The sequence below is a fragment of the Hipposideros armiger genome, unplaced genomic scaffold (assembly GCF_001890085.2).
Source record: "Hipposideros armiger isolate ML-2016 unplaced genomic scaffold, ASM189008v1 scaffold_4, whole genome shotgun sequence".
Taxonomy (NCBI): domain Eukaryota; kingdom Metazoa; phylum Chordata; class Mammalia; order Chiroptera; family Hipposideridae; genus Hipposideros; species Hipposideros armiger.
Genome location: NW_017731354.1, coordinates 7951159 through 7970485, shown reverse-complemented (window position 1 = coordinate 7970485; position 19327 = coordinate 7951159).

Sequence of the window (19327 nt, the reverse complement as noted above, 5' to 3'; positions counted from 1 at the left end):
CTCATGTCTTTAGTTCTTAAATAAATTAACGCATTATCTTTTCTGTAGGTTGTTTTAATTTGTAGGAGCTGAAAGAAGGAAGAATGATAAATCTGTTTAAATTTTGACATGAATATTTAGGATGAGAAGGAAATCTAAGGGCTTGGGATTTATCTTTCTCGTCTGCAGTGTGTAGAACCCGTGTATTATCTAGGATTAGGTTTGGCTGCAAGTGACAGAAAATCCCAAATGACAGTGGCTTAACCAGGCTGATAGGGTGGCTCTCACTTGTCCTTGGAGACTCACGCCCCTTCCAGCTCACCACTCTGCTGCCCCTCCGGACTGACCCTCACCCTGGGGATCCAAACACAGCCTTTACATTCCAGGCAGCAGGATAAAAGGGCCTTGGAAGAAAAGGGCGAAGGAGGCACACCAGCTTTGTCTGAAGGAAACTCTCTCTTACTGAGTCACATGGCCACAGCTAGCAGCAGGGGAGGCTGGGAAATCTGTATTCTGGGTAGCTACTGCCAGGAAAAATCCAAGAAAGAAGGAGGCAAGAAGGGGTTTGGGAGTTAACGTGCAATCTCTGCCACAAGGAGATTGCCACATTTTATAAAAGTAGAAATAGTTGATGGTGTCAGTCAAAAAAACCCTCTTCAAAATAAGAAACTTGCAAATACCTCAAACAGAAGAGCCACTGAAATCTATGGACTTGACAATGGAGCCCTTGAACTACTCCCTATAGTCCTTCAAGCACACTTCCATGATCAGGATCACTCAGCTGAATATTCTCATGGTCTCTCACTGGGGAGTGCGTGTCCTGTTTCTGTGACTCCCATAGGCCTGGAGGGACTCTCCTCTGGGTCAAGTCAACTGTCCAAGTTCCTCAGCCCTGCAGCCCAATCGCCTCCTATCATTAAGAAAGAGAGGCCTTTCACATCCAAGGGGCAAATCTCACATAAATGACATTTGGCTGATGCCCAAAGGTGACAGGGATGAGAGCAGGGTAAATAAAGAATAATGTAGAAGCCAGTTGGGGCAGCCTTTCATTACAGCCCTTTCAAGAGCTATTAATCTTGGTCATAGTCAGTCGGCTAAAAATAATTACTTCTCCTAACACATGTTGTACACACCAGCTAGCAATTGTAACAGGTCAGCCCTTTACCTAGGAAAGATGTCGGCTCTGGCGTGCCCACAGCCAGCTGAAACGGTGTTTGTTCAGTTATCCTGGTACGAGTTCCTCTTCAGTCTTAGCTAACGCTGACATCGAAAAGAAAATCACAGCCAGCAATATTGTCATACTTTCAGTAAGTTGTAGAAGTACCCAGAAGAATATGTAAAGACTATTAGCAATATTTTACAAGGAGATGTGTTACTTCCTTTCATTTATAATGAAGGTAAATAAAATTTTAAACACTTAAGCATTATTTTTTCCTCCAAAGTAGTTCACTGTCATATTTTAACGGTGTGCTGTTGGTCTTAATTCACCATTAATTTCTCGACTCGGCCTACAATTCAAGGTACCTTTGAACTTGTAGCATGTCAGTTTAGTTTACGGAAAAAGCTCTGGACCTAGAATTCTAAATTACAGATCCAGCTCTGTAATTAAGCAGCTGTGTAATCTTGAAGAAGCCAACAAGCTCTCTGGGCTTCACCAGGCCCCAGCTGTACTATGGGGAAGTCTGGCTCAAAGAAACCAAATGGTTATTCACCGATTTAACAGTGTTAAGTGGTACCACTTAATAATAGTAGTAGTAATAATAGTCTACCTAAACTTGTAAAATCTGTAAAAGAACCTACCCAAAAGAGGGATTCTAAGAGGATTCGCAGCAGGGTTTAAGTCATGGACACTTCCACACCCAGGTCACTAACAATACACATAAGATATAAAAAGTAAACGAAGACATCAATTGCATAACGCAAGGTGCCCTGCCATGCAAACGGGTAAACTCCAGCAGGCACAGCCTCTGGTTGTGGGTCAGTCGGCAGCAAACAGCAAGAACATGAAGACAGTGGAGTATCTTTCATATGAAAACATGGCTGCCAGACCTCCTGCACTTGGAAAGACAGCATGGAAACCCTAGCTTCAAGGGACAGCAGAAAGCTTCACATGTAAGAAGGGAAGCTGCTTGTCCCACATTTCCCAGCTGTGGAAATGGTGAGGTTTAGCCCAATGTCAAAGAGACATCTAAATTACAGTAGTGGGCACTGTGTCAAAGGCTGTGAGCAGAAACTGCTCACCTCTCAAGGTGGCAGTCTTACCAAGGAAATGGGGGCACACTGGAGGATTTACAATAATTAGGAAAGACACAAACAAAGCGTCACCAAATAATAAAAAGCAGAAACCACAGCCAAATTGCAGGACCTCCTAGGACCAGGAAAAATCCCAGCAAATATTTTGTAAGTTACAGGATCAGCGTTACAAAGCATGCACACCAATGCAAAATTTGGGAGAATATTTTCAATTACACCAACAACAAAAAAGTGTAACTTCCTGGGGGAGCAGCTATCAATTTTATAACATTTTCATACTTTACTCATCCTTATCGGGAATGATGAAGTAAATGCCCACATTGAAAACCTATCCCTGGATTGTTTTTAAAGTCTTCAATGAAGGATTCTTTCAAAAAAAAAAAAAAGTCACATCGGACTATGTGAATTTTACTTGCAAACTCTTTATACCTTGGGGGAAATGGGTTTACTTTTGCTATAACTATAAACTTCATTTATTATATTACAGGAGACATTAAAATAATGGAGGGCAGCCTGATAGTGTCCCTTGCAAGCTGCATTCCTGCCCTGCAGATACACGGCTACCACACAGCTGGGTTGGAGGGCAGTGTAAAAATCACGGTGGAACCATGTAATTGCTCCATCATTAGTGGCTGGGGTTAGGGGGATGAGTCTTAAATTATTCCACACGAATTGAAAAGGGGTGTGCACAAACAGATGCAAGATGGGTTGCTGAGCAGTAGTACAAAAATCAACTTAAAAAATTGTTTTACAATAATAGTTGAACATGAACTATACCCTCTTGAGTTAAAATTCCAAATGACAAAATTTATATTCAAATTCCCTTTGAATTGGCTATTCTGCTTACATGAAGAGATGGATATATAATATAATACCACATTTTGTTCATCAGCTGATGAACGCTGGTGCTGTTTCCACTTCCGGGCTAGTATGAATAATGCTGCTATGGAATAAAAAAGGTATTAAAAAAAAGTCTAACCCTGCCAAAGGCTATCTCTCTCCCATTACTTGACCCACACAAACTTTCCTTCCCAAAGAGGTAAGTACTATTGAATCTTTCCAGAGAGATTCCATCTTCACGCTAACATTTTCCACAAATATTAGTAACACTAGTATTCTGCACCTTGCTTGTTTAAATATCCTGAAGATTGTATTGTGTCATATTGGTACACAGAGAACATTCTCTTCTCAATAGCACTAGAGGAGTTCACTGGCTACCTCTTCCTTTATTTTTTTTAACGTGTCCCCTACTGAGGGACATGTACATTGTTTCTTATGTGTTCCCCTACAAAGAGTGCCACAATGAAATTGTTGTGCATGTCTTTGTACACATGTGCTGGCATATAAAATAGAATAAATTCATGTAAGTAGAATAGCTGGGTCAAAGGGAACCAGAATGTGAATCAAATCTTGTTTCCAGGAAATTTTAATTCAAGAAGGTAAAATATCAGCGATTCCAATCTTGAATGTTGCTTGAATAAGAAGATTTATAATCAGCAACATCACTAGAAAACAAGCAGTCCGCTGCATATAATGTCTTCATTGAAATATAATTCACGTAACATAAAATTCACCCATTTAGAATGCACAATTCAGTGGTTTTTAGTATACTCAGAGAGTTTTGCAACCATCACCACAACCTAAGTTTAGAGCTCTGTCATCACACCAAACGAAACCCCCATGTCCATCAGCGGTCACTCTCAATCCCCACGTCATTCCGTTCCCAGCCATAGGCAATCAGTAATCAGCTTTCTGTCTCCACAGATCTGCCTATTCTAGACACTTTATACAAGTGGATTCATACACTATGTGGTCTTTTACATTTGACTTTCACTTAGCATAATGCTGTCAAGGTTCTCCGATGTTGTGGCGTGTATCAGTACTTCATTCCTTTTTATTGCAATGCATTATTCCATCATATGACTCCATGACATTTTGCTTATCCATTCATCAGCTGACGGCCATTTTGGGTTGTTTCCAATTTTTGGCTATTATGAATAAGCTACTATAAGCATTTGGGTACAAGTTTTTGTGTGGACATGTTTTCATTTCTTGTGGGTATGTATCTATGTGTGAGCAAATGAGTGAATGAATGAGTGAACCAACAGAAAGCTGCAAAAGAATGTTTTTTAAATAATGTGCCAGCTGGGAAAAAGAGGAAACAAAACATCCACACCAAATAGATTAAGAAGAAGACTCTAACGATATTTTGATACCAGAGTACATGTGAATATCTTTAAAACCTTCCAAAATATGACATTTATTTGATAATAAAAAATGAATATGAAAGTTAAAAAATGTCCATACATAGTAGGTTTCAACAAATCCAGAGCTGTCACCAGCCACGTGAACAGAGGCGGAAACTTTCTATCCGTCCCGACCTGCCTGCCATGATTTCTTCTCAGCCCTCATCCTCCGAAAAGTCTCATTTCCCCCCATGTTCTGTGTGCAGATCAATAAAGTAAGCCTTCTCTGAACTTGTACTATGTTGCATGCACCACGCTAGGCGGCAAGAGACAGAAGTTAATACAATCCTTAAGTTCCTGTTCTCAAGGAACTTGCATTTCAGTGGGTGTGATACTTTCTGATAATAGTATATGGAGATTGTAAGGGTAGAAAAGAAGGAACAGCAAACTTTTTTTTCTGTAAAGGGCAGGACAGTAAATATCTTAGGCTTTGTGTGCCACATAAGGCTCCTACTGAATATTCTCCTTCTTTTTTTTACAATCTTTTAGAAATGTAAAATCCACTCTGAGCTCAAGGGCCAGCCCCTGGTAAAAACAAAACACCAAGAGAAAAATTACAGGTTCAATCTTAACAATTAACACGCTGGATACAATTTGAAATTCATTAATATGACTTATAGGAGTTATAGTGGCCTCAACTCAATTCTGGCTCTTCTGACTACGTTTTCACTTATTTCCACGACTCTGTTTATGCCAATGTTATTTCTCCCACATTTGCCTTGCCAATTGATTAAACAAACTCTTTCTGTTCCTAAATTAGGTTTTACCCTTCAATTCCCAGTTGATATTGCATTCTGCAAAGCTGGCTGAAATCTTTTTGAATGTCAGACCCTACATAACACACACACACACACACACGCACACATCTCTCCCTATAATAATCCCTCTGTATTAGTGAGAATGGTCTCGGTGACATTGTAAATAAACTCCCAAATCTCAGGGGCTTAATACAACAAAGGTCTTTCTTGCTCAAATTTCCTGTCCAATATGGGCCAATGGGGGAGGGGATGGGCTCTACTCCACACAACATTCATGGCCCAAGCTTAATGGAGACCTCAACATCTGGAACACAGAGCCCCAGAGGTCGCTGTGGTAGGGAAAGGGGAAGGATGCGAGTGGCACACTAGCTCTTAAATGTCTTGACCAGGAAATGACACCCAGCACTTCCACTTACATTTCATTGGTCAGAACTAATCACATGACCCCACCTAACCGCAAGGAAGCTGCGAACTGTGGTCGTCCCAGTGTGTTCAGAAAGAAGAGCAAAACGTAGGAGTTGAACAGAGAGAACGCTGAAATAAACCCGGATGCCAAAAACGACCTCACCACGCACTGCTGGGTGTGCCTCCCGGAACTCAATTACACATTAGGCATGAATGCTCTGGTCTGGTATGGAGACCCCTCAGGCATAAATACACCCACACGCACCATCCTCAGGCTCTCCAGGCCAGTAAAGCCAGGTCAGCACAGCACATTCCTGACGTCAGTGCCGCAGAAATGCACCAGGGTCCTTTGTTATCAGGCTTACCCCAGAAGCAGTTCCAAGAGTAGTCAAAGTTGGGGCTTATCTGAAGCAATATCACACAACACCATCAACAGCAAACGGGCACTGACATGCGGACCTGGGATCACGATGAGAAACCAGATCATTCTGACAAAAAGACCCTGGGCACCTCCCTCCGGGATCCCATGCCTCTCCTACGTACACTCCCTTTGAGGACCTACCACAGAAAATCCATCTTACCTCTGGATACCCATAATGCCGTGCTCAATACCTTGTACCTAGTAAAGTGCTCAACAAATTTCTTTATTTGAATAATCCAATGAAGGAAGCGACTCAATAACATGCTCGTGGAGCTGAATCCTGTTGGAACATTGCCTCTTTCAGGGTAACATTCGGGGGCTAAAAGCTGGGACGGAAAGAGCTGCGCGGTCCCCAGAAGAGCCACAGAAGGTGTGTGGAGTGAGCAGCCACGTTGGACTTTGGCTCACAATGCCCCAAGGACACTGACAAATAGCCCAATAATAACCCATCTGAGTCTCAGAAGTCACTCCTGAGAGCTGCTCTACAAAAGCCAAAGGGAATTATTCATTAGCGAGTGTGAATAACACCAGATACCACCAGCAGATTGTGTTTGGCTTTGCTGAATTATTCAGGAGCATTTGTGAGAAATGTACCATCCAAAGGGTGTTAAACCAATCCGCATTGTTCAGCAAGGCTTGTTTGGCTTTAAAAAGATTTTTTGTTTAAAAATCACCTCCAAGCTCCAGCGCTTATGTGTAAGACCAGTTATAAATCTGGCTAAACAAGTAGATGAAGAGTAGAAAGCCAAGTAAGAAAGGGTATCGGGGACCTGATCTAATATTCATCATTATAATGGCAGGCGGTAGGCTGAGCCAATGCTTGTTTACCTGTCCACGTCCTGCCTTGTTAGATGTTGTATGGTCAAAGACACTAGGAGCTCTACAATGAGATTCGTCTGTGGAGTGGAAGAAAACGCCTTTGAGTCCTGTCACAGAGCGGATGCAAATTTAATTACTGCGCGTGAAGCTTTCCATCTTGTCTCGGTGTCCTTGGAAAGCAACTGTAAACAAGCAGCACTCGGCAATCAGGTGTCAGGGGCTCATTTGATCTGCCACGAGACATGTCACAAAACCCTGGCAGGAAGTGAGTTGGGAAGGGGAACAAAGACAGCCAAGTGACAGTGTTGGAGGCAGATCTTGGGGTGTGCCTGTGAGCGCTGGGGACTGCTCCCAGCCCCGGCTCCAACTTCCCAGAGAAAGTGCTCCCTACCTGACAAAGCTCTCTCATCTCACATTTGTTATACATTTTCCCGTGGTCTGCGGAAGAATCACCGCCACAACTGGGGAGTCAACTGCAGAGGTACTAAGCAAGCACCGTTCAATTATCCGAGACTAAAGAGAACCTAGCGTGAGCTGATGTGTTTAAAGACAATTTGGAGAAATCTGGAAATGAGGGCAGAATCTAAATTAGGTGAAAGAGAACGGATAGGCCAACAGCCTCACAGAAGAGCCCTGGCCTCACTGCATTCCCATCTTTTTAGCGTGCCCCTAAGCGAATAAGAAGAATGCTCCATTCTAGGACACTCCAGGTCTGAAGCGAAGCTGTCAGATGTCCCGCTGTTTCTACGATAATGGGCGCTGCATTTGTAAGCAAGCGAAAGGAAGCGATCCCTGAGTGTACACCATTTGTTATTCTGCAAAGACCCTGTAGCCTTCCTGAAGGGGCCCACATCCGGGGCACCCTGATCACTTCTACAGGAGGACTGCAGAAAATGGATTTCTGTACTCACAGCCAAACCACGCTTCCAGGAGTGCTCTCTGCTAAATTATTTTGGGGGAATTTTAAATTTTATTGACTGAAGTCAAACTCTCCCCACTGCTATAATGATACAACAATTGCCAAATGGAGGGGGAAAAAAATCGGAAAGCAACCAAGCTCCATTAAACTTGGAGCAAATTAACCAATCTCTCTACGCTTCCATTTCCTCATCTCTAAAATCAGGGGGAAAATGGCAACCGTGTAGGGTTCCTGTGAGGTTTACAGAAGAGAATACATGTTAGTTACAGCCAGGATGATTATATTAAAGAGCAGGGGAATTAATATGAAGAGCACAATCATTATTTCCCTAGTAACGTAAGTATTCCCATAACAATAAATTATATTAAAATTGTTCCTAAAATTCTCTATAAACATGTTACAATTATTTTATTACCTAACAGATGTAGATGAGCACAGTTCTCTCTCCCCACTTGACAACTTTTATTAATGAGAAAGAGGCCTCAACCACTCATTTGGGGGTCCAGAGGATTGATCTATTTATTACCTAAATATCAGCCTAGGAGCAAGGAGGGGAAAGGACAAACAAGGCAACTGGAATCATCAGAGTGCAGGCCCCACGCATTTTTTTCATCTCCTTGTCGTCTAGTCTTCCTTAGATCCATCTTGGGTTCCTTCTAAGAGTATGGCCGAGGAGAAAGGTCAGAACCAAAAGGGGACACCTAGCGGTCAAGTAAGTTTCCATTGAAACTACAGTTAAACAGCAAATAAGGTTAAGTCACTTTACAATTCAAGAAAACCGTTTTTAGCATGTGATAGAACATTAAAAGCAAGAAAGAAACGTAAGTATAAAAGAAATATAATTCTTTCTGTATTCAACAAAGCCGCATTTGAACTCCTATTTCAGACTAACCAAACGTCACCGCTTCTGTAGACTGTGAAGGGCCCAGGCCTGGAAAGACAGGCTTTTGGACTTCCACACACCTGGGTTCAGGTTCTAGCTCGTCCACCTACTCACGATACAGCAATACTTTCTAACCTTTTCCACATCATGAAGCATGGAGAAAATCAGGACATCTGCAAGGCACACTGGAATAAACAGAAGACGCTGCTGGAGCTGGGACCCGAGGGCCAGAGCACCGAGCTGCCCCAGGCCCCACCCACTGGCTCCCAGAGCTCAGGGGACCAACGTCTCCGCAATCTACAGAACCCATTCAGGGCACAACCATCTACTTCACATTACTGGGCCTCAGTTTCCGCCTATGTAAATTGGGGCAAATACTACCTACTTCACAAGTTTATTATGAGGATTAAATCAGATAACTTATATTAATAAAAAGCCTGGCACACACTAGTTACTCAATAAATGTTCCTTTTCTTTGTTTGCTACTTCTTTTAGTATCAATGCACAGGGATTCTGTTATATCAACAAGCCAACTTCCAATGGCACATAACATAACTTACAAGTAATGACAATAATCATATCTAGTGTTTAAGTAAGTGCATATTATAAACCAGACAAGTGGCAAGTTGTTACCTTACTGAACCCTTAAAACTACCTTAGAAGACAGGGATAGTGAGACCACCTGTTGCCCACTGTTGTGTCTATTCTGACAATTTTTCTTGTCAACAAAATCCTGATTTCGGCATAGGCAACAAATGTCCCTAATGAGGCAGAAGAGGGTTAATAAAAGTGAGCCGGGGCTGGCTGAGTGGCTCAGTTGGTTAAGAGCTCGCTCAAGAGTTTGAGCTCTGAGCAACAGTGGTTCGAGTCAGCCCGAGCTGAGCAGNAAAAAAAAAAAAAAAAAAAAAAAAAGATATATCTTTAAAAAAAAAAAAAAAAGTGAGCCGAAGGGGGACTGCCCAGACCTGCATCCCCTCCCCAGGAACCGCCCAGGTGCATCCCCTAGAAATAAATCAAAGGTGTCCAGACACTCCTAAAAAGAGAAGACCCGACTGGTATCAACTGGTTCCTCACACATGCGCAAACTGCTGAAACCTGTCCGTTACTTGAACTCCAGCCTCATTATAATACAATTAAAATAAAATGAACATTAAGGCTTGCCCCACCTCATGGGTTTTTCTGTATGCATTCTGGGTAAGAGCATGCGCAGAAAGAAACAACTTATATAACCAACATATGTCAATCAAATGACCTCAGTCTATACGTCACATCTCCTGCTGTAAGAAAATTTACCTACCCTTTTCCATACAATAAAAAGCTAACCTAAAGTTAGGTGCAGTTTTCTGTCTCGGCAACTTCTATGCCGGCGTCTTTCTTCTTGAAGAAACTTTTCTTAATCTCCTACATTTTGAGCCTGTGAATTCCTTCACCTTTTGCGAATGACCAGGGGTTAATTCCAATGACACAACAGAATCCACCCAAAAAGCTTGCTTTCCAAGACTTCCTTGCACCTGGGATGGCCATGTGACATAGTTCTAGCTGATAAAACAGAAGTGCAAGTCTACTGTTTTCCTAATTTAAAAAAAAAAAGCACTTGTCCCCTCCACTTCCTGCCTGGACCTGCAACCAGTGCCTGAGGGTCCAGCCAGCACCTTTAAATGATGCCTTATGCTACATGATGGAAGCAGGCTCTGCCTCCGGGTATTCACACCCTCCCTCGGGTAATTCTTCCTCTGGAGTGCATTCGGGGCCTAGTGACACTTCTAACCAATAGAATACTTACCACAGAAGTCATGGGATATTACTTCCAAGATTAGGTCACAAAAAGACTGTAACTTGTCTCTCTCTCTCTCTCTCTCTCTTTCTCTCTCTCTCTCTCTCTCTCTCTCTCTCTCTCACACACACACACACACACACACACACTCTGGGGGNCTCTCTCTCTCTTTCTCTCTCTCTCTCTCTCTCTCTCTCTCTCTCTCACACACACACACACACACACACACACTCTGGGGGAAGTGAACTGCTAAGCTGTAGCCGGCCCTGTATGGAGAAACCCATGTGACAAAGCATGGATGCCTCCTCCAGCCAGCAGCCAGTAAGGATGTGCAGCCGGCCAACAGACACCAGCGTGAGCGTGGAAAAAGACCCCCTCCACCCGGAGTCACATCTAAAAATAACTGCGGCCTCAGCCAACACTGTGAGCACATCCATATGAGAGACCCTAGGCCAAAAGCACCCTGCTAAGCTGATCTGAGTTCCTGACCCACAGAAACTGTAAGAGAATAAATATTTGCCGTTTTAGGTTGTTAAGTGTTGTGTTAATTTGTCACACAGCAATGACAGAGTCCATTCGCCGTCTTTCAATGACATTGCACGCTGAGAATGGCAGGACAGGATGCTGAAAAGATCTGGGCTCCCTGTGACCTTCCTATCTCATGATTTGGGTGAGAAAAATAAACTTTTCTTCCAATCAACAATAAAAATCAATTCTAAGTGATAGAGTAAATACTACTATTATTAATATTACTGTTCCCAGGTAACATCTGATGGGTTTACGTAATACAAATGTAAAAAGAAAAGTCGTGGTTCTCAGATTTCACTTCCATGGAATAAGCAAACAAAAAGAATTCAACAGAATTTACTGGACAACACAATATTCCATACAGAATGCACAGGGGATGGCCCTATTGTTTAAAGAGCACACATACACACCTCTACTCACACAAATGCCCAGGGGAAAAGTCTTACATTTTTACAGATGAAGGGGCAGAAAATGTTTTCTGTAAAGAACCAGACAGGAAATGCTTCCGGCTTTGGAACCCATCAGTTTGTCACAACTACTCAACTTGGCTGTTTTATCATGAAAGCAGGCATACACAGCACGTCAATGAGTGGGCACGGCTGTGTTCCAGTAAGACCTTATTTATGGAAACTACATCTTAAATTTCCTATTTTTTTCACATCTCGGGAAATATGATGCTCCTTCTGATTTTTTTTTCAACCGTTTTAAAGTGTAGATATCATTCTCAGCTCAAGGGCCACACAGAAACAGGTGGCGGGCCAGATCTGTAACCCCGTTACAGGCCCAAATAGTCGGTGATTCCGTTTGTCTGGGAAGTAAGATTAAGGATGACCTTGACTTTTTTCTTTAGACCTCCCAGCATTGTCTGAATATATGATCATGTATTTTATAATTAGAATACACAGTGAAACTGTTGATTTGAGCTGGGCAGGGGAAGGAGGGAAAAGTTTCTTGTGAGACGGTGGGACTTTGAGAAGAACTGAAAAAGTAACAGACCTGGATCCCACCAGATCGGCAATGAGAACTGCCAGCCAAGCCAGAGGTAACGTTTTCAGTGGCGCGAAACCAATTCTCCAAAGTGGGCAGAGACCAGGTATCTAACTGTCAACAAGCGGGAGGAGATGGGGAACAGAAACAGGCTGGGAGAACCTACCGTGAGATGTGCATGTTTCTCACAAAAACATGAGATGATGGCACGCTGAGTAGAAACACAAGAAAAACCTGAAAATATTATATAAAGCACTCAATTCCAAATGTACATTAGAAGTTTCATATTTTCAGAAAGTATTCTAGTCACTTAGCAGACACAGAACATGGAAATATCATTTATTATAAAATTGCAATTTTTGTCAAAATATATGTAAAATTCTTCAGGATTATAAAACAGATGTAACTGATGACATCCAGTCGTTGTGTCCAGCTCTTAAAAAAAAAGAAATACACTCTACACCTACCCAGGTAACTAACTACACATGTAATATTCAGCTTTGTAGGCACAGTGTCACAAAGCCATTCTAGCTGTCACCATTCCTGTAGAAAAACAATAAGACAGGGAAAATACAAGTTCTGGTGCTTCTTGTTAACATTTACCATATTATCCTAGGGTTAGAGAGGACACTGCTAAATATTCATGTCAGAACACAAGGCAGGCACATCTTTCTAATTTTGAAAAGGCAGTATCTAAAGAATGGAAGAAAGTCGACATAACTTCAAAACAAGTGACGCCCGACCTGCCTTTTCTGGTCCTTATATTCTTGTTCCCCGTGTACATCTGTGATGGCTCCCTGAAAAATCAAACTCTGTATTTTTCCCTCTTTTTTTAAAACAAAAAAGTTATTTTAACCATGCGTAAATATTTTTAAAGACAATATACCTATTAGAAACATTGAGAAATACACATGAACAAGAGCTGTCATCTCATATATTTTAAAATGGTTAACTTTATGTTATGTGAACTATACTTCAACTTTCTTTTTTAATGAAGGCAAAAGAAATACAATCATGCTAATAGGAAAAAAGTGGGGACGTGGGGAGGAAGGAAGGGGCAGATTTGGGAAGGGAAGGTTACGGTAGCTAGTCGCCTGGAAATAAACGCACACATACGCATCTGTGGCACTTGGGTTTTATCCTACAGGCAACAGGAAAACATTTAATAAGACCTACAGCAAATTAAGACCAGAGTCAAATAATAAGATACCATTTTGTAAGCTAAGTAAAGATGGATTGGCAAAGGGGGAGGGAAGAAATAGCGACAAGAAAACCAGTGAGGAGCCTATTCCAATTTTGCTAAAAGGAGGTATTTTGAGATCTAAACTAAAGCACAGGCAGTAGGACAAGAAGGGTCAGACTGACAGACTGAAAGGTGGGTGGTGAGAGACAGGAAGAGTGATCTCAAGATTTGCAGAAAGGAATCAATACTGACTTGGTAAGGGTAGGAATTATGAATTGATGGTGGAGGATTTCCAAGGCACTAAGCTGGGAGTCTGACTCAGTTTGTCCCAGGATAGGAGAGTATAGAAAAGTACACTGGACTTTTCTCAGTATAACGTAGACCACAGACTCAGGAGCCAGACAGACAGCCTGTGTTCAAACCCAGCCCTACCAGCTATCAGCTGTACATCTGTGAGCACATTATTTAACCTCTCCAGCCCAGTTTCTCCATCTGTAAAACAGACATAATAAGAAGACCTATTTTGCAGGCATAACATGTGTATTGGATGAGATGAAGTGCTTAGAAAACTGCTTTGCACATATGAGGTGCCACGTCGGTATCTGCTATGTCTACTATGGCATCTTCACAGTGACCGATTATGTCCATTTTCTAGGATAAGAAACTGAGGCTCAGGGAAACCATTTCTTACACAGCTAATGTGCGGCAAAACTTTTATCTGCGTGGCTTCCAATGTTGTTGAAATTCATAATGAGCAAATATACAAAACACTTTAATGCACATCTACTCTTATGTGACATTGGCCACTCAACCCGAGTTGCAGATAGAACAGCAGAACCAGCTCAAAATGGTCCTATCCCATTTCATAGGACAGAGTTGCTTTTCAGAGACAACAGACTAAAACCACATATCATGCCTCCAAAGCTTGTGCAGATGCGAGAACTTTTTCGCCTCTCGCTGCACCCGGAACCAAAATCTCAACACACACACACACACACACACACACACACACACACACACTCACTCACACACACACACACACACACACACACACACACACACACACACACACAAAACCAAATGACAGGGACAAAACCAGAACTTGAACACAGAAGCGAAGGGTCCAGGTGCCGCTGTCCAGGAAAATCCGGTGCTGACCCCCTTTCCATAAATGGCCAAGCTCCAAGGCCCTCCAATTAAAACCTGCCCACCACCACTTCAACATATCTGTTCCCCCCAAACTCTTAAAAACCCTTCATTAACCTAGTCCAGCAAGCAAGACAGATTTGAGGCACTGTTAGGTCTCCCATCTTTTCGGCTGGCACCTTAAATAAACTTTTCCTTACTCCAAACTCCGACATTTTGAGTTTCAGCCTTTTGAAGCATTGCGCGCACCAACTTAGGTTCGGTAAACACAGACATTTAGGATTTGCAATCAGATGAATGCTATTCAATTCTAAGAGGAGAAAACTGTCATTGTGGAAACACCACAGCATACCTATTCCTCTCAGATTTTGTACGGAGGCCTCATAACATGCAAAATAGAATAAAGACAGTGCTAGGAATACAAATTACTTCTTTTATAAAATAAGAAACGGAATCTCTTATTCATCAGGAACCTAAACCAGAAACCCAGAATCTGAAGTTGTGATGCTATCCAGCATTTTTCCCACTTGCAAATTATGTTAACAAGTGCAAAGCGTCATGTCTTAAGGAGAAAGAAAAGGTCTGGCAGGGAACTTCACTGTTAAACTTGACCTGGTATTACCACTAAACCAAGAAATACTTTTTTAGCATTTTTTCCATTCTGTACGCTTTTTTTAATTTTATTTTTATTTTTCAATTATAGTTGACATACAATATTATATTAGTTTCAGGTAGACTGTATACTTTTTTAAAAAATGGTTTGTCATGAGTTGATTCAAATGGAGGAGTTAAACAAATTTCCAAAAATACCTTCAATTTGTCACATCTGTGTGCTTATATTACATGGCATAAGTGCTATTTTTGTTGTTTTGTTATTACTATTGCTGTTTTTTTTCTACCTTCTTAATTATTTATATTAATATATAACTCTTTAGTTCTGGCTAAACTAAGTTACATTTTAAGAGTTAAAATTCTAGAGGAAATCCTTATCTGATATTCTTCATAACTCAAGAGTCTGGCCATGGTAGACATGAGACAAACTCAAACCTTTTCCAAAACACCTAGGAGTGTCACCAATAACTTTTTTTTAATGTTACCTCCATATGATTCATATTTCAAGATGACTGGTTAAGCCAAACAATTACTGTCTTTAAAAAAAAATACTTAAATTACACCAAACATCTCAAAATAACAACTTTTTCCAAAAGCTCTCAGACTCTGTCCTGAAACCCAAGTAAGTAAATACATTTAACTGAGGAAAGAAATCTTTCTGTGTGGAGGAGTGGGTAATTCTCTCATTTTCCACGCTGGCATCTCCTCAGAGACTGTCAACTCTACAGGTAGCCCTGCATTTAGTTCACCTTTAGAGAGAAGTCAGCCAAGCCATGTTAGAGATCTTGGCTCTAAATGAACGCAGGTTAAATAAAAAACAGACGGAAAGCGGCGCTCCCCTCCAGGGTTTGAGGTCTTAGGGCTCGGTCAACAGACTGTGACCCGGGGCTGTGATTTAAGTCTCTCTCTGTCCTCAACCCTCTCTGAGGAAGCCAGACTCCTTTTCTTCTTCACTCATTCATTCCTTCCACAGGTACAATGCTCCTTCTCCCCCTCAACCCTGCACATTTCATCAGGAGGCAAAAATGTCCACCCTTTCCACCGGTAAACAGAAATCGGCTGGCCTTTTGGGGGGTTTGTGTTTGTTTTTTTAATGCCTGCTGTTAGTATGAGAGGTGACAATGGACTCTGCCTCAGGCACCTCTCTCTCCATCCACACCAGGCGGTCGTTTTCCTTTTATCGGCCGGAAGAGCAGGTCATGGCTTTTTAGTGCCTGTTGACAGCACCGCTAATAAAAGCAAGATAAGAACGGGACCTCTCTACCGGGTCTCAAACAGCTGCTTCAGAGTGCCTGCACTGGGGCTGGAACTGGACAGTGAAATGGCACCACACGGCCTCGCCGGGCAGCAGGACACTGGGAAACCCAGTCGGAAGGCCTAAGTCAGGAGGCTGCTCCTCGCTCACCTGGGCAGACAAGATGGTTCCTTTACACAGGCAACGATGAATTAGGACGCTGACCTCAAATCAACAGCAGCGGGATGAACAAGATCCCTTCTGAATCACATGTCTGAAAACACTACTCGTGAACTTGAGAGATCTAATCAGCAGCTTTCAAACTTTTCGCGTTGTAAACCATTCCTTTGAAAGAAATCTTACCCAAAGGAAAGCAACTTTAAAATACATTGCAAGAAGCAGCCAAGCTACTCTCAGGCCCCCACCCGACCTGCAGAGTCCCAGTGATGCCTGGTACAGTCGGCAAATCCTTTCCCCGGCCTACACCCCTATCGAGAAGGGCAAAGCTTGCGATTTTGCTGTTCTTTCTTTCATCCTGTCTTCTTTCTTCTTCTCTTAATAGCCATTACTGAACTCACCTGTAGATCACCTCTTACATTTAAAATCTCCATGGCTCACAGGTAACCCAAGAAATACAATAAAACAGGGTGCTTTTTACAGCCTCGCTTGACAAAGATTTATACACCTTTTTCAGGAGGTAATCGGGCAACATGCATCAAAGGGCCTTTAAAAATAGTCTTCTATGTTGACCTAATTATTCTATTTCTAGGGATGTATTCATAAAGAAATAAATAATGCACATAAAGGTGCCTGACCAAACTGGTTCAATGCAGCATTATCTAAGCTAATAAAAATGAAATAAGCTAAATGGTCAACAATAGGGAACTGTTTAAATAAACTGTTACATCCACATGATGGGCCTACTGTGCTTTGGCACTAAAATGCTTCCATTAAAAAAAAAATGCAAAAAATCATGAGTCCATACAGTATCATCTGGCAATTGTAAAGATAAAAGGATGGACAGATAAATTATAAAATTTACTTACTAACTGAATTGGAATACTAAACTTAGTACTATTTTCCTTGGCAAAAGACACATCACATGTTGGATTACAAAAAGGTGACGTGGAAGTTTATCTGGAGCTAACTTGCTCACTGACATTATACCCTGGTCTTACTGTAATTATTGGGTATTTGATGGAATATTCCTATTTTCTAATATGTTCCTCTTCCACTCCCCTTTCCTTTTTTTTTCTCTTTTTCTTTTTTTAGCTGAGCCATCCTGCCACCTGTTGGCAGCTCAGCAGCTGCTCAGCAGCTGCTCAGCTCGGGCTGGGAATCGAACCGGTGACCTGTTGCTCAGAGCTCACACTCTTGAGTGAGCTCTTAACCAACTGAGCCACTCGGCCGGCCCTCCCCTTTCCTTTTGGTACGATTTGGATATTTGAGGTAGGCCTAAGGGAGGAAGTTCCACTAACAATATGGAGTATTTTGATTGAAGAGCTCTTTAAAAGGCACAGATCCACTCCGATTACATCTAAACTCCATGATAAATCTGTCCCTAAATATTTCTATAGATGATGCCACAACAGGTGACAATTTATTGTCTGTTTTGTTCCAGAAACTATGCCAGATACTGAAAATACAAGAGACGGGCAAAAGCACAGTCCTTGTCTTCAGGGAGCTCACAGACCAGCCAAGAAATGGATGAGCAGGGACAGTGAGGTAAAGCTAACGGAGGGCACGGAACGCTGAGGACGGCAGAATCTGAGGAGTCTCAGAGGAGGTGGCATTTGAGGAGACTGTTGAACGACAGGTCATTTTCTCGGTGCCAGTGAGATGGGAAGAGAACAGACGGGGAGAGCACAGGGGCCCCACTTGCTTACAGCTGGGGGACCAGGTGTGAGTGGTGGGGACGAGAGGGTGGGGGCAGGGGGTCCGCCACAGGTCATAAACGAGGCTGAAACGACAGAGCCTCAGACGGCAAGCCCAGGCGTCTGAATTTTAACACAGAGCCAGTGGCATACGTCTGAGAAATTTTCAACAGTGGAGTGACACGGCCACTTTGCGTTGTTAAAGATGGCAAAAAACTTGATGGGAACGAAGCTGCAGGCTGGGAGTCGGAGGAACTGCAAAGAGCCTGAGCACACAACCGGCATGAAGACAAAGCGGTGAAAGAAGAAAAGACGTCAGGACAGAGGCCAGGACTTGGTGGCCAACGGATGGGGAGCAGGACCGAGGGGTGCTGTCTGTCCCCTTTCAGCAGGAAGCCCCTCCCCGCCTTCCCAGGGCTCTCTCCTGCCCTCGGCCAGTTCTCTGCTAGAAGGAATCCTCCACTGAGAGCTCTTACCTGACAACCCAAATAACTCATCCTCGTACCCTGCTTCAGTTTTCCTCCCAGCTTCTAGAACTGTTTGTTTATTTTCTGTCTCTCCAGGGAGAATCTGAGCTCCATGGAGGCCGGTGCTGCCTGCCTGGTTGGTGGCTGTATTCCAGAACTCAGAACAGGGCTGGCACCTCCTAAGAGCCCCAAAAATACTTGCTGAGTGAGAGAGATAGAGGAGGAGGAGGGAGGGAAGAAAGAAGGGAGAAGGCCTGCAGGTATGGGAGTTCCAAACAAGTCACCTTAATTAAGGTGGGTTTGTTTCTAAGGTATGTGAATTGTTGTGAGCTAAGGGCAATTTTAGCTTCCTTTAGCTTCCGGCTCAAGAGAAACTTCTGCCCCTCCCTAACTACCTAGAAGAGCTTGAATGAGGGGCCTTGCCTATAACAAGAGATTATCAGTGATCACTTCTTTTGACCTATCAATAAGGCAGGTCACACTTCTGTTTACTAAACATCTGCTCTTCTAATCATCCTGCAATGGCCCTTTGAAGCCCCCAAGGCACTTATCTCATCCGAGCTCAGGACTTCTTAAGTGCCCAGGTCCCCTTTCTCTCTCTGAACCTCTCCTGCAGGTGGGGTCTCTGAAGCTCTGGTAAGGGGTTCCCATACATATGTATAGGTTAAATTTGGTTATTTTCTCTTGCCAGTCTGTCTCATGTCTATTTGATTATTAGATCAACCAGAAGAACCTTGAGGGTAGAGGACAGTTTGTTCCTCCCCCCATACAGGCCACTCAGGTTTGTGGTTTGCGTGCTTGACTAAAATGTGACATTATTAACTCAAATCAGTAACGGG